Raw genomic sequence first — 13,962 nt, 5'->3', positions numbered from 1 at the left:
TGTAGGATTTGAGCATACGAATAAGGAAGGATTTGAGATATGAATAAAAGGCTAGAGCACAAAATTCACTGCAGGAATTAGTGCCAAGACCCAAGGAACACCTTTCAGCTCCTAGGTCTTCTCTACTTGTCTCTTACAAACCAACTTCTCCAGATAAACTTTTAGGCTTCAAAATGAAGATTCGAATCCCACCTTGATGTGCCATTATGGCTGCAGATCCTAATATCTTCTGATTTAATCCTAGGGAAGAGCAGATCCTGGCCCAGCTGGAGCCTGATGGCCACAGTGGTTTAATTAGCTAAGGCCCGAGACTGTAGCTTTGTAACAATTGAATCCATAAACCAGGGGTGCCTGAGTGGCTCAGTCAGTTAAACATCTGACTTCAACTCAGGTCATGATCTCATGGCTCATGGGTTCAAGACCTACATCTGGCTCTGTGCTGATAGTGCAGAGACTGCTTCAGAACCTCTGTCTCCCTCTCTCTCTGCACCCCCCCTGCTTGCGCTCGCTCTCTCTCTCTCTCTTTCCCTCAAAAATAAATAAACATTTAACGGGTGCCTTGGTAGCTCAGTCAGTTAAGTGCCTGGCTCTTGATTTAGTTCAGGTCATGATCTCATGGCTCACGGGTTCGAGCCCCACATTGGGCTCTGCCCTGACAGTGCAGAGCCTGCTTGGGATTCTCTCTCTCCCTCTCTTTCTGCCCCTCCTCTGTTCAAAATAAATAAACTTAACATTTTCTTAAGAAATAAATAAACATTAAAAAAGCAATTGAGTCTATAAAACAGCAAACCATTTGAAGGAAGGCACTTCCCATATGAGTGGTAATTCTATTTTTTTGTAAATAAAAATGATAAGTAAAGGAGGGAAAAAGATGAGAAGGACCCATACCAAGGTCTTAACAACATTTATGTCTACAGCGTTTGTTTTCTTACTTAGGATATTTTATGTGTTCTAAGTTTTCCACAGAAGGTATGTCTCATCTTTATACTAAGAGGAGAAAAGGATCCCAGTCTACATGAGGATTTAAAAGTGAATGTCTACAGTTAATAATTTGGAGACCAGAGACTAAGATGAGGGGGAAAAGTGTCTTTAGTGATGATGGGATATAGGAAACTCTTACCAGACAAAGGTCAGCAGCTGAGCAGCAAATCCCACCCGAAAGTCTGTGGGTGTAGACGAGGCCTCACAGTGAAGATGTCAAAACTGTATCTGACGGAGATGCTGGACTTGGGCACACCAGGGGCCACAGCCCTGTGACACTGTGCTAGATAAAAGGCACCTAGAATAAGAAAAGTCAGAGCAGAGAAGAAAGGTATGAGCTACATGGAATTTATAACACAGTGTTAGAAGGCAACAGGCAATGGCCCGAAGGAGGGAGCCCTCAGTGAAAAATACAGATTTTCAAGCAGTCAGGCGAGTGGGACAGAGAAGGGCAGGGAGAGCCACTGGTCTGACAAATGGCATCAGAGAAGCAAAAAGTGAGGGAGATGAATGGATGGTAAAAGTCTTTTCCACGCACAGAAAGTATAGATTGATGACCAAGGGAGATAAAGTGATCGAGAGAGCTTTCGGACCACAGAAGAACAACGTAGTTGAAAGACAGGATGGTTCACTGGAATAAAAGTGAGGCAGGGGAAGAGAAAACAGGTAACAAGATAAGAAGTTATTTAGGGCTTGACTCAAGCAAGCCAGAACACCCTCTCCAGTCAGGACATGTTAGCCACTGCCATCTGATTGGCCTGCAAAGCCCTCCAAAAGATAAGAGGCCGCCGACCTTCCTACCTACCCAATGCCTCAGGCCTCCCCACATGCAAAAGTTGATTGTACCCTACTTGGTGCATATTCCTCTATCGCCTCACCCTTCTGGAGAATGGATATTTTACTCCTTTGCAAGGATTACTGACTTGACTTTTCCAGCTCCAGCTAGACAAGAAGGTTTGAAGGTTGAGAACAGGGGACATTGTGATTGGACATTTTGGTGGTTTTAAGACACAGGAGTTCTTGAACTTTCCTCAAATCCATAGGAATGGTCTATGCGCCTTCTCCTTGAATCTGAGCTGAACTTCCTGCCTCCTGAACCCACACAGAGTGTGTGCCTGGGCCAGGCAGAAAAGGATGGTTCAGCTTCCACGTTGCTTCCTCGGGTTACCCACCTTGGGAACCCCGTGAGGCCAAGACAGGAGCACAGGGGTGAGATGCGGTGAGAAGCGAGCGGGCCCTTTGGCTGGCGGCCCCAACTGAGGCCACGGCAAGGGCTAACTTCAGCCCTCACGTCCCAGTGGGGAAGCCGTCAGGTGACCCCAGTCTGCTCGCATGAGGCCCACCAGCAGAGCCCAGTCGGCACTCAGCGCCATGACAGATAATAGTAAAGTTGTGTTTTTAAGTGGATCAATCTTAGAGCAATCTGTCATCCAGAAATAGAGAACTAGAAGAGACTTAGTCGGTTCTCAGAGTATCTATTAAATTTAATTTAACAGCAGATTAGGGAAGGCAATATTATCTCTTGATCTTTTTCTCTCATCTGCCCTCCACTATTTTCTGGTCTTTAGTCAGGTTCTTCTTGTATCCAGTCTCCTCCTCAGCCTGTTTTCCTTCCCTCTCTCTCTGTCTGTCTTTCTCCCTCTCTCTCTCTCTCTCTCTCTCTCTCTCTCTCTCTCTCTCTCTCTTCAAATCCAGAATTCTCCCTTTTTTTTAATGTTTATTTATTTTTGAGACTTAGAGAGACAGAGCATGAGCAGGGGAGGGGCAGAGAGAGAGGGAGACACAGAATCTGAAGCAGGCTCCTGGCTCTGAGCTGTCAGCCTAGAGCCCGACGCAGGGCTCAAACCCACAAACTGCAGAAACTGAGCTGAAGTCAGGTGCTTAACCGACTGAGGCACCCAGGTGCCCTGAATTCTCCCTTTTTTTTAAATGGCCAGGGGACTCACAGAAGAGAGAGCCACATTCTCTTCATAGCCATAGAAGGCTCCTGTTTTCCTTTTTTTTGGCATAAATAAGCTCAGATTTTCCAAAAAAATAACCTTTTCCATTTTTGTTGTCTTTTGCTGATGCTATTCCTCCTTCCTGAACGATCTCTGGGCCTCGTGTGTACTCTTTAGGTTGTAAAAATTCTGAACAAGGGGTTCCTGGGTGGCTCAGTCAGTTGGGCTTCTGATTCTTTTGTTTGTTTATTTTTATTTATGTTGATAGAGATAAAGAGAGCAAGCAGGGGAGGGGCAGATGAGAGGCAGACAGAATCTCAAGCAGGCACTAGGCTATCAGCACAGAGACTGATGCAGGTCTCGAACTCACGAACTGTGAGATCATGACCTGAGCTGAAATCAAGAGTCAGATGCCTAACCAACTGAGCCATCCAGGTGCCCCCGGGATTCTGCCTCTTGATTTCAGCTCAGGTCATGATCTCACAGTCCTGAGCTGGAATCTTGAGTGGGGCTCCGAACTCAGCATGGAGCCTGCTTGGGATCCTCCCTCTCTCTCTCTTTCTCTACCCCTCCCCCCACTCACACTCCCTCTCTTTCAAACAAAACAAAACAAAACAAAAACAAACAACAACAACAACTATGAACAAGATACTCTCCCCAGTGATGATGTTGTCTGGACTCAGCCTCTTCCAGAAAGCACTGTTGTTTGGGCCACGCTCGGATCTTCTTGTCGCTGGCCCGCCCACCTGCTGCAGGAGTCCTGCCTCCCTTCCCCAGTCAGGACAGGGAGCTTGAGTGGGAAGCCCGCCAGCAGGGTGGTCAGGATCACTGTGAGGACGCCCCAAGCGTGGCTTCAAAGGAGGCCTCCCAGGAGGGGCGCAGAGACCCTGCAGCCTGGAGACCGCCCAATCACCTTGGCTTGGAGAGGGGGTGACACGCAGAACGGTCACCGATGGGCAAACCCCGGACCAGGACACGTCCCCGTTCCCTAAGTGTGGAAGGGACTGTCTCCCATCTCTGCTGCCCACAGGGGTAGCCTGAGCCACCACCTCGAAATGCCACCTAGCTGGGCGCAAGTGGGCAGGTGCGCACCCTTGCGCGGACTCCCAGAACTCGGGAGGGGCACGGACCCAAACCGCAGAGGAAGGAAGCAGCCCCCCAGGAATGGCAGGCATGTTGCTCAGAGGACCACGTGCAGGCCTGGCCCAGCCCACCAGCGGGCCGGCAAAGTGATACCATCTCAGGTCAAGGAGAAAGCCCCGCAGCCCAAAATAGCCGCTCTTCCCAGTTGCCACAAGGTCTAAAATTATACCATTGAAGATTTATTCCTTTGCACACCTCACTTTCATGGGGGGCGGGTCTGGAGCTGAGGGAGGACCCATAAAATGTCATCACGTTAAGGTGCAAAAGGCCCGGCGGGTCCACAGAGTTCGGGAGAGTTGGGAACGCAGGGAGGTGTTGAAAGGAAAGAGACAAAGGACACGTGGGTGAGGAAAACCAAAAGGGAACTTCTCCTGTTTCAGGGGTTTGCCCAGAAGGAGCCTGGCAAACAGCTACCTCGTAAAACTGAGGCCCGAGCCATTTGCCAGTAAATTTGAATCACGCATATAAACAATGCTAATAATTTATTCCCTAAAAATGCCTTTCTAATACATTATTATGCAAAGCTGCACAGCCCTCTCCTTCAAATTGCCTAGATGGAGGGAAAAAAGTAAATTAATTTAAAAATTTTTTAATTTAAGAATTTTTTTAAAGTAATTAAATTTTTTAAAAAAGCAGTTAAAAAGAATAACAGGAGGACGCATGAGGCAATGCTATATGCCTATCACGTGCTGGAACACAGAAGGAAGCTACAAGCAGGTAATTAGATCCTGTTAACCAATGTCCTCCTTTTCAGGTGGTGGGGGCGGATTCCCTCAGAAATTCAGGCAAAGCCTCTTTACAGAAGTTTGGTTAACCTGACCCCAGAAGACCAAGCAGTAAACAAAATAAAAGCAAGCGATCGCTATTGGAAATACATCTCCAGTCCACTGTTTCAGCTAGCAACAGCTCCATCCGATCCCATGTTTAAAGTCCTTGAGAAATAGACAACATTTCAGGGGTGCCTGGGTGGCTCAGTCGGTTAGGTGCCCAACTCTCGACTTTGGCTCAGGTCAGGATCTCCCAGTTGTGAGATCAAGACCCACGTCGGGCTCTGCACTGACAGTGCCAAATCTGCTTGGGATTCTCTCTCTCCCTCCCTCTGCCCCTCCCCACCTCACGCTCGCTCTCTCTCCAAATAAATAAATAAACTTTAAAAAAAAGTATTTCATGCTGATGCATAGGAGCACATGCACAGCAACATTCATAGCAGCACTTTCTACAATAGCCAAATTATGGAAAGAGCCTAAATGTCCATCATCTGATGAATGGATCAAGAAGATGTGGTATATATGTACAATGGAGTACTACATGGCAATGAGAAAGAATGAAACATGGCCATTTGTAGGAAAGTGGATGGACCTCAGGGGTGTCATGCTAAGTGAAATAAGTCAGGAGGAGAAGGACAGATACCAGATGTTTGCACTCATAGGTCTAACAGGAGAAATCTAACAGAGGAAAATAGAGAGGGGAAGGGGGAAAGAGTGTTGGGGAGAGAGAGGGACACAAATCATGAGAGACTATTGAATACTGAAAACAAACTGAGGCCTGAAGGGGGAGGGGGACGGACGAAGGGGGTAATGATCATGGAGGAGGGCACTTGTGGGGAGAAGCACTGGGTGTTACATGGAAACCAATTTGACAATAAACTATTATTTTTTTTAAAAAAGTATTTCAGAAAATAACCACTGTCTTCCAAACCCCCACCCACCACTGCCCTCACTTAACAAAAAGCTAGGTACCAAGGATGCCACTGATGAGTTTTAGGCAGAGGCAGGGATAAAGATAGGGAACAGAAAAAACAAAGGAAGGAGATAGGAAAGAGGGAAGAAAGGGTGTGCAGGGTTGAGAATAATCGATTCCCTCCAGAACAAGCAACATGTCTACGCCACTCAGTAGTTTATAAAGGACAAACTGCTCCATAATTTTGTCTCCAATGCTCCAAATCCCAGGAAGCAAGAAAATGTTATCCCCATTTTTATAAATGAGAGCACTTGGGGAGGAGGAGAGACTAGATGACTTCCCCAAGGTCATACAAGGGCAGTAGCTGGGGACATGGGAAAGTGGTTGACACCAAGTCTAACTACCCAAGCTCCCTGGTTTCTTTCTACTCCAAAGGTCTTCAGAGTTATAGAATGTGGAGATTCGAGAAGTGTTACTCCTGGGTCTTTGAGGAACTTACTGGATGATTTCTGTAACTAAGGCTTCCCACCTCAACCTCCATTCATTCATTCACCCAACAAATAACAATGGGGTCTTACGTCATGCCAGGCATTATCTGGGAGCATAGGTTCACCCTCATGGAGATTTCACACAAATGATTCCTTGATGGGGAACTCAACTGTCCCTTTTTCAGAGACTTACTCCCTGACGGTGCAATCTTAAGTGGCCCCTGCCATTCTCTGTCAGTCACTCTTGTCTAATTTTCCTGTAGTACTTAAGACTCCAGGAACCCATGTCATTCATCTTTATTCACTATATTGCTGCTTGTGTTCTCTAGAAAATTAGGTCCTTCAGAACAAAGACCCTGTTGGGGCACCTGGGTGGCTCAGTTGGTTAAGCCTCCAACTTCGGCTCAGGTCATGATCTCACGTTCGTGGCTTTGAGCCCCGCATCAGGCTCTGTGCTGACAGCTCAGAGCCTGGAGCCTGCTTCAGGTTCTGTGTCTCCCTCTCTCTCTGCACCACCCCCCTCATGCTCTGTCTCTCACTGTCTCAAAAATAAATAAAACATTAAAAAAATTTTTTTAAAGAAAGAACAAGGACCCTGTCTCATTCAAAGCTGTGTCTCCCATGCTTACCACGATTCCCACACACAGTAGGTACTCAATAAACAGTTGTCCAATAAGTGGCATTGAAAACCAAGGAGAGTTTTTGTCCAGTGCATACTATGTGCCAAAGTCGTATGAGACTATTTACATCAACCATCTCACTTAGTCAAGATCAGATCCGCCAAAATAGAAAATACATGAAGAAGACAGAGTTTTAACAATGGCGAAGTGCTTGGAAAAATTAAAGCAGCATTGGAAATGCCTGCACCCCAGGCTCCTTAATGCCAGAACAAGGGCCATCCTGTGACGTTAAGAGGTAACAAATTTAAAATGAAAAAAAGGAAATATGTTTTAAAACAGCGTATAATCTACCTGTGGAATTCACTGCCACAGGATATTATTGGGGCAAATAGTCTAGCAAGATTCAAGAAAGGATTAGGCATTTCTATGAATAGGAATCATATTGGCAGTTACACTAACTAGGTTAAAAAGTTACAAGGCATGTCCGTCCTGGGCCCCAGGGCGTAACTGTTCACCAGCTGGGGTGAGCAAGGAATTTCCCCTTGTTGATGGAGCATTGCATAATTGGCCAGACGCATGATGTCTCGGATTTTTGCCATCCTCTGTAACATAGGCAGAGACCCCTGCCCAGGGGAAGTTCCTGGAGAAGACAGACCAATGACTTACCATTTGTGACTCCGTGTTGCGCAATCCCCAACAAGAGGTAGGGGGTGCACCGAAAGCCCTTCGGGGGTTCATACCTGAAAATGTTCCCATTTCAGAACAACAGAAACAGTGAAAAATAATTTTCCTCATCCTGATGATGAAAATATTTCATGGGCTGAAATCAGGCCCTGGCTGTAATCTTCTTAGTGCCACAGCCAACGGGGCCCAGAGGCTGCACGAGCATTTCCAAACCTCAGCACATCAGAGTCTGGGAGAATCTTATACAAAGGCATCATCCGGCCATTTTTCACATCTGTCTAACACTGTGCCTTACGCACATGCGCTCACACATATGTGTTTAATGGAAGTGTGATTCTGCAGGTGTGCTAGCGAAAGCTATTCAAAATGCCGGCCCCTCACATTCCAAAGCTTTTCTCAATTACACTGCCAGGCACAGGCATGGAGTCTTGGTGATGTGTGTCACACATTTTTTTTTCACCCTACCGTGAAAACTCCAAAGGCAGTTGTTAGCCTTGCATCCAAATCCAAGCATCCACAATAACATGCCGTCGCACTAAATAAAGCAGTGCAATTAAATTATTCATTAGACTCACTTTACAAACCTCGGTGTTGCCGGTGTAGACAAGGCTCCGAAGAAACCGTGGCAGTGTTGGAATCAACAACGAAACAACACCCCCCCACATCGAGGGACAAAGAACATTCTGCAAGCCAAAACACAAAGGGACATTTTAATTTAAATGCTCAAACCAGCAATGACCCTATAAGACTTCAAAAATTAAATAGATACAGGGGACCTGGGTGGCTCAGTCAGTTAAGCATCCGACTTTGGCTCAGGTCATGATCTCATGGTCTGTGGGTTCGAGCCCCATGTCAGGCTCTGTCCTGACAGCTCAGAGTCTGAAGCCTGCGTCAGATTCTGTCTCCCTCTCTGCCCCTCCCCTGCTCACGCTCTGTTTCTCTCTGTCTCTCAAAAAATAAATAAGTTTACAAATTTTTTTAAAAGGTGATTTAAAAAAAGTTAAATAGATACATAACAAAATGTGCCATAGATGTAAATATACACATATAGTGTCTGGAATCAGACACTGTAGTTGCCATTAATATTGTCAAACACATTCTCGCACAAAATAAATTAAGAACCACTGGTCTAGGACTTGGTCCTGAAGAGAATTCTCAAGTCACTCTGGACAAAATCCTTTCCACCTAAATGCAAGATTTGCTTCCTTGTAAAATTTACTTCCTTAAATTGGCAGAATAATATTAATTGGATTCTCTCACCATAAGATCATACGGAGCGTATTGAATTCCCATCCAGAGAAAAGTCCTTAAATGGTAATTGTGGCTTTAGACACCTACCTGGTATTTTATTGGCTGGTCGCAGTAAGCTTTTTCAACTTCGGCTATTTCTCTTGGTCTAAGCTTTGCTATTTCCTTTTCCATGTGATGACCAGAAGAGTAAAGTTTGTCACATTTGTGTTTGTTGATACCGACTTGTTTTTCATTTGGAGTTTTGAGGCTTCTTTGTAGGGTTTTTTTGCTGGGTGGGCGGGTTGGTGGCTAGTATTTGTTTTTTACTTAAAAGTACCCACATAAAGGATGCCTGGGTGGCTCAGTTGGTTAAGTGTCTGACTTTTGATTTCAGCTCAGGTCATGCTCTCACGGTTCCTGGGATGAAGCCACACATCGGGCTCTGCCATGACAGTAAGGACCCTGCTTAGGATTCACTCTCTTCCTCTCTCTCTCTCTGTTTCTTAGCCACATGCACATACATACATACTCCCCTTCTCTCTCTCTCTCACTCCAAATAAATAAACATTAAAAAATAAATAAAAGTATCCACATATCCTAAAGAATTACAAGGTAAGAGTGCAAACTCTGTAGTAATCAGGATGGGGTTCAATTCTCACACCATCAGTCCGACCTCAGATAACCCAATTACCTTCCTCTTCCTTCACCTGTAAAATGGAGAAAAAACAAAATGTGGCTTAATCTGGTGAGCACGCCCACGTGATTACAAAGCATCTGACACATTGCCTGTCATATACTAAGGAGACAATAAAGGTTATCCATTATGACGACTAAGCATATTTTGCTCATATATCTGTCATCATCAGGAATGCACATCCTATTCCAATGTTATAACGTCATTTGCATATCAACATCAAGAAAACATTTTATAGTTCCATTTCCCATATTGTTAGGTTTACATTAAGGTTCTAAGTACCGTAAACAATGGTTTAAAGAACATCTTTGAGGGGCACCTGGTTGACTCAGCTTGATGAAACATATGACTCTTGCTCTTGGGGTCATGAGTTCTAACCCTGCTGGGTGTAGAAATTACTTAAATAAATAAAAAAAATTTTTAAATTAAAAGTAAGTAAAAATAAAGAACATCTTTGAGCATTTTGGTGGTGGTGGTGGTGGTGGTGGTGGTGGTGGTACGGAGATGGATTCCCAGGAGTAAAATTATTTGCTCAAGGACTGGAAAAATATTTATGGTCTTGACACATGCTGCCAAATGAGTTTCCAAAAGGGGTTTTGACAATATATCACAGCTATATAGGACTTGTTTTTGACACCTGCTTTGTAAACAATGACAATACCATTTATCAGGAATAAAAAGGGATGGGGCACCTGGGTGGCTCAGTCAGTTGGAGGTCCGGTTTTAGCTCAGGTCATGATCTCACAGTTTGTGGGTTCAAGCCCCGCATCAGGCTCTGTGCTGACAGCTCAGAGCCTGGAACCTGCTTCCAATTCTGTGTCTCCTTCTCTCTTTGCCCCTCCCCTGCTCCCCCTGTCTCTCTCCATCTCTCAAAAATAAATAAAAACCATTAGAAAAAGGGGGGGTTAAAAAAAACTAACAGAAAGACCGTGTGCAAGTTAGCTTTTGTGTTTTTAGATCTAGAAAAAAGATCCTGTGAATGGTACACATGTTCATTCCCTCGGTGTCTGTCCCTCCAAGCCCTTTCGCAAAGTATCACGCTCAATCTCTCAGAACTGTCTCCTCCCACAGGCACACACCTCACAGTTTTCCGGCCGAGCGAGGTCAGCTTCCTGTTTTCTGCCAGATGTCCAGTGGTCCTGTGCAGCCGGCGAGTCCACTGGCCGCCCCTGGCATGAAGACGGTGCGCTCCGGAGCAATCCCAGAGGAAACGGGACCTGGCGAGGCCAATATATAAATATTTTCTTGCAAGGTGGAGCCACGTCAAATGACACAGCCCACATCTGACCACAAAACATGGAAGGTGTAACCTGATGAGGCATATCGCCTGAACTCTGAAAGGCATAATCGGAGGAGGAACAGTTGGTCTGTGCAGCTTTGCGAAAGACCTCAATAATACCTGGTTTTGTGGGAAGAAAAGGGGAAAGAAAGAGAACACTTGGGCCTTTGGTCATGAATTTAACCACACGTGAAAGGTAAGGGATTGACAAGGTTGAGACGGAAATCTTCTAACTCAAGGCAGCCAGAAAAAGGCTTTTTCTCACCCTTTCCACACCAATGTCCCGATGACTCCCCTCTTGCTCTTGAAACAAGTCCTGAGGAGCCCCAAAATTCATTTGGAGTCTGTGTGGGCAATTTTCTAATGAGAGAGCATCCGACCTCCCGCTCAGCCCCATAAAACTCTCCGAGGAGAAATCTCTCCTAAGGTGCAGATAAGGCATCCTCATCTGCTTCTCCTGGCTCAGTCACCATGGGGTGTCCGCATAGAAAGCGCAAATCATAGTTGGGCAGCTCTTAGGACATTTCTGGATGGTGTGGTACCCTTGGCTAAATTCCAGAACCTGGTGTTTGTTAACTAGGCTGAGAAGACTAGTGATTCCAATGATGGGGATCGTGGGCGTGGTCTCGTTTCCTAGTTCCACCAATGCCCACACACAGGGGTACAAAGCGCCCATACCGGCAGACTACAGGGTTGGAGAAATAGACTCAGCCTCCTATCGCTCACTACCCGTGTGACCCTATGCAAGCAGTGAACCTCTCTGGGCCTCGCTGCCTCCATGTTAACTGAAAATAGTAACACGTGCCTTGCCCAGTTTTCCTGAAGGAAGCCCCTGCTCCTGGTACACAGAGGTCATTATGTACACACACACACACACACACACACACACACACACACTCTCTTATGCATATGCAAATACATGTGTGTGCACATGAGTTTTTGAAAATCAATTACTCTCTCCATTTTTATAGCTCACAAGGTGATTTTTGAAAAGTCAATCAAGAAAGGAAAAAAAGAAACAGATTTTCCTCTCCCAACAAGGAAAACCAATTAAACGTCAAATATTAACTGTTCCTGGGAGTAAATTTTTTTAATGGGTTAAAGGCCTGGCCATTACAAGCCTCCAATATGTAATTTCTAAGAAAGGACTAGGTAATATTTTTTAAAATTAAGTGGAAGATAAAATGCTAGAACCCGTACATCTATTCAGAAACTGCTTTTTTATCCACTTTCAGGGGCTTCCCAATGGCATCATGCCTTTTAAGAGCCCCAATCTGTTTAAGAGTACTTTATTTCAAGCCTTCACTTGTGAGAATCATTGATTTATGATAGGGCTGATTAAAGCAATGGCGTCTTAAGCAATAATGATTTCAATTATAGGACTTTTCACCAATGTGCATTATTCTGATTTGCTCTCCACTTTTTCCACATGTTTATTCACTAAGGGAGGGAGGAGAGATAGGTGGGGTAAGTTTGAAAAGTTCCTGGACAAATTTAGTATCAGAAAGGAATGTATAGACAGGTGGACCGATGTCTCCTTTTTGATGATGTGAACGTATTGGATTTTAATATGCTCTGACAAACTTGAACAACTCCCAAATGGGCTCCTACCGATATCATTAGCGTTATTTAGAGCTCCAAGTCTGCACTAGTCCCATGGGGGCATATTGAAGTCATAGGAATGTGCAGACTCCAAGCACAGTACGTAAGAGTCTCCAGTGTCAGGCAGGAGAAAACCATTAAGCTCACAGTTAGATCTTATCAATATGGGTGGCTCAGTAGGGTAGGCGTTGGACTCTTGGTTTCAGCTCAGTCCATGACCTTGTGGTCTCATGGGTTCAAGCCCTGTGTGGGGCTCTGGGCTGACAGTGCAGAGCCTGCTTGGGATTCTCTCTCTCCCCCTTTCTCTCTGCCCCTCCCCAGCTCACATGAGTGCTTTCTCTCCCTCTCTCTCTCAAAATAAATAAATAAACTTTATAAAAAGAAGAAATATAACACATACCAAATATCATCCCCTTATCTGAGTGTCTATACCATGGGCCAGGCTGGCAGGTAAGAAAGTGAAGTCAACCTAGAGTCATATGGTAAGTGACAACAGGAAGGAGCCCTGTCTAATGGGGGTACCTACTCCTGGACCCCAGGTAATTGTCATTGCATATAGCTGTGGACCAAATAGTGCCACTCCCTGAGAACTTTCAAAAGAATCCAGAAATCCATAGTGTTGTTCTGAAGTTCAACAGGTTAGACAAACATGGCTTAACTGATTTAGTAAATGGGGAAGAAGATATAGCATGACATTTATTTGCTTAATTAACAAAGTATTGGGGGGCGCTGGTGTGGCTCAGTCAGTTGAGGGGTCGACTTCAGCTCAGGTCATGATCTCACAGTTCATGAGTTTGAGCCCCACATCAGCCGACGGCTGTTAGCACAGAGCCTGCTTCGGATCCTCTATTTCCCAGTGCCCTCTCTCTCACTCACTCTCTCTCTCTGTCTCTCAAAATTAAATTAAAAAAAAATTTTTTAATTACTTTGATTCTGCTACTTCATAAACATGTAATGAAAATCTACTATTGTGCTAAGAACAGTGTGCCAGGCTCAAAAAAGAATACCTATTTTCTTCCATCAAGTTACTAACAGTCTTGGGGCACCTGGGTGGCTCAGTTAGTTAAGCGTCTGACTCTTGATCTCAGCTCAGGTCATGATCTCAGTCTGTAAGTTCGAGCCCCACGCTGACAGCTTGGGATTCTGACCCTCCCCTACTCACTCTCTCTCTCTTTCTCTCTCAAAATAAATTAAAAAAAAAAAAAAACTTAAAAAAAAAAAGGAACTGAGAGTCTAGCACTTAGTATAAGAAGCATGAAGAATTGCATGGTCAAAAAATTTAGGAGAAATGTAACCTAACATTGGGATTCAATCTATTTTCTTTATAGTAAGGTTCTCTTCGCTCTTCTTCAGATAAGTTAGTTTGTCCTTTGGCTCTGCTTTGAAGCTCCGTTTTAATTTGAGAGCTAGTCTTGTGAATACTACAATTCAGGTAGGATATATTCCCATTAGAATCCCCTACAGCAACTGGAAAGGAAAATTCTTATCACACCTTGATGGGTTTTCTTCCTTTCATCAAATCAACTTTACAGATTTCTCAATTCTGTGCTATCAATCAGACTCTCGCGTGATTTCAATCCACCTCTTAATCTTAAACTATTCTGTGATGCTGTGGTCTTTA

At 44.8% G+C, this 13,962-nt stretch overlaps 1 long non-coding RNA gene across 2 annotated transcripts in view; it reads right to left on the bottom strand.

Annotated features, from left to right (window-relative positions):
* Window positions 1–10,658, bottom strand: part of LOC115302106 — a 41,703-nt gene extending 31,045 nt beyond the window's left edge. The window contains exons 1-4 of one of the 2 annotated variants that reach the window (XR_003913421.1): window positions 10,540–10,658; window positions 9,458–9,473; window positions 8,112–8,219; window positions 1,121–1,279 (exon numbers count right to left, since the gene is read on the bottom strand). This is a non-coding gene — a long non-coding RNA (uncharacterized LOC115302106). The remainder of the gene's footprint in view (window positions 1–1,120; window positions 1,280–8,111; window positions 8,220–9,457; window positions 9,474–10,539) is intronic. The other variant, XR_003913420.1, reaches the window with a different exon arrangement.
* Between the last annotated feature and the right edge of the window lie 3,304 nt (window positions 10,659–13,962).

This window comes from Suricata suricatta, chromosome 9 (assembly GCF_006229205.1).
Source record: "Suricata suricatta isolate VVHF042 chromosome 9, meerkat_22Aug2017_6uvM2_HiC, whole genome shotgun sequence".
NCBI classification, from domain to species: domain Eukaryota; kingdom Metazoa; phylum Chordata; class Mammalia; order Carnivora; family Herpestidae; genus Suricata; species Suricata suricatta.
Note: the sequence above shows the minus strand (reverse complement) of the source record. Positions and strands in the feature narration are given on the sequence as shown.